Below are 1,914 nucleotides of genomic sequence, written 5' to 3'. Positions count from 1 at the left end.
TCAATGTAGAACCCCTTTGTTTCTCTATTCTTGAGCTATGTTAATAAATGGCCACTGGGTAACAGTGATAAGTAGCCATATCATAAGGTAAATTATGGGCTAAACCAGAGGTCAGCAAACTTTTTCTGTAAAGGACTAGACAGGAAACATTTTAGGCTTTGTAGGCCATACAGTCTCTGTTGCAGCTACTCAATCCTCTGTACAGAGGCAATGACAGCCAGTATGGAAACCAACGGGTGTACTGATACAACTTTCTTTACAAAACGGAATTTTGCCTAAGGACTCAGAGTTTGCTAATCCCTAGAAAAAGTCAAGAAGTCATTTATATCTGATCATGATGTCCCACATCTTGTAATGACCCCTCTGTCTTTCTGAAGTGACTTGGCATCATAGCAACCTGTCCCACTGTAGAGAAAAGAACATGAGACTCTTGGAGATTTCCCAAACCAAAGTGAAGTTTCTCCCATAACTTTCAGGCAATGGCAAGTTTTCCTAAGGGGAATGAGGAGAATAATCATAGTTAACATTTTTTTTGAGCACTTATTACATGGTAGGGAACTTTCTACATGCTTTAAATGCATTAATTAATTTAATCTTCATAACTACAGTAGGTAGTAAGTTATGCTCATCTAACTGAGAGAGAACTTGAAGAACAGAAAGGCTAAGTAATGAGGCCAAGGTTACTTTACTATTAGAGAATTGAATTGGGCTTCAAACATTAGATTCTTCTCTCATTATAAGCCACAGGCTAAAATAAAAATTACTTATTGCTTAAAAAAACCTTAAGGTTTCCATAAAACCCAAAGATCAAAGTCCTTACTTCCTCTAATAAGTCTGCAGTGTTTTTCAAGAGGAATTACTGGCATTAGGGAAGGACCACTCTTTCCTGTTTGGAGCTGATCAACTCATTGTAAGACACATTGCCCCCTTGGTCCCCAAGAACTAAATGCCAATAGTGCCCACTACCGCCACCGTGGGGGCCATTTTAAAACCCAAAATTGCCCTATGCATTTCCGAACACCACTTCTCCTTAAAGCCCTGGACTGTGAAGCTGCTGGGGGTCAACCTTGGCAGCTGTTGACCTAGAAATAAAGCTTCACCTTTTACCCTAGATTTCCTCCCGAGAATGCAAGTGCCATGGAGAGAAAAGATATTTTCTCTCCAGCCTCACTCGGCCAGGATGGTGAAGAGTTCCACCCGGAAAGCCAGCCAGCTGTGATCTCTAGCACTTGAGATTCCAACCTAGGAGTTTTGTTCATTTGCTTAAAGATTTATATCGTTTTAAAAGTACATATCCTGCCAAAGTGGCAACACTTTTAACAATTCCGTACGTGTCCCTTAGTAAGTACAAATTGCAAATCATCTCAGCATCAACCAATCAGTAAAGAGACATGTATTGATGAGTGAGTACCGAAAAAAGTGTTCAAGGGCTGGCTCGTGCTCTGTCCGCACAACATTTTCCTACACAGTTAATGAGCAAACTGCCAGACTTCTTCTGATGGAGGGCAGTCTGAAGCTAAAAACGTCTCTTAAGTTTTGTGCTTGTCATGGCATTAACCAACCTTTTAACACATTTCACCAAAGGCATAATGAACTAACCTTTCTACCTTACAAGACTTGTAATTTTGCCACTGGGAGTAAACGCATGAACAAAGAAACTTCCTTCTGGTTTGCTACCTCAATCTAGCTATTTTTCCCTTTCCATGAAAAATAGCTTTTCATTATGTTGGGATTCCTACTATAATATCTCCTCCAAGCTACAAAGTGAAAGATACCCTACTGTAGGTTTACTCACTTTAACCTACGTGGAAGAGATTATCTTACTGTTATCAAACTGCAGTGCTTGGAAGTCCTTTCAGGAATAACTAAAATGGAATTCCAATTGGAAATTCTAGAAAGCATATTTAAAATGAA

The sequence above is a fragment of the Ailuropoda melanoleuca genome, chromosome 15, assembly GCF_002007445.2.
Source record: "Ailuropoda melanoleuca isolate Jingjing chromosome 15, ASM200744v2, whole genome shotgun sequence".
NCBI lineage: Eukaryota > Metazoa > Chordata > Mammalia > Carnivora > Ursidae > Ailuropoda > Ailuropoda melanoleuca.
The sequence above is the reverse complement of the archived record's forward strand: the minus strand, read 5'-3'. Positions refer to the sequence as shown.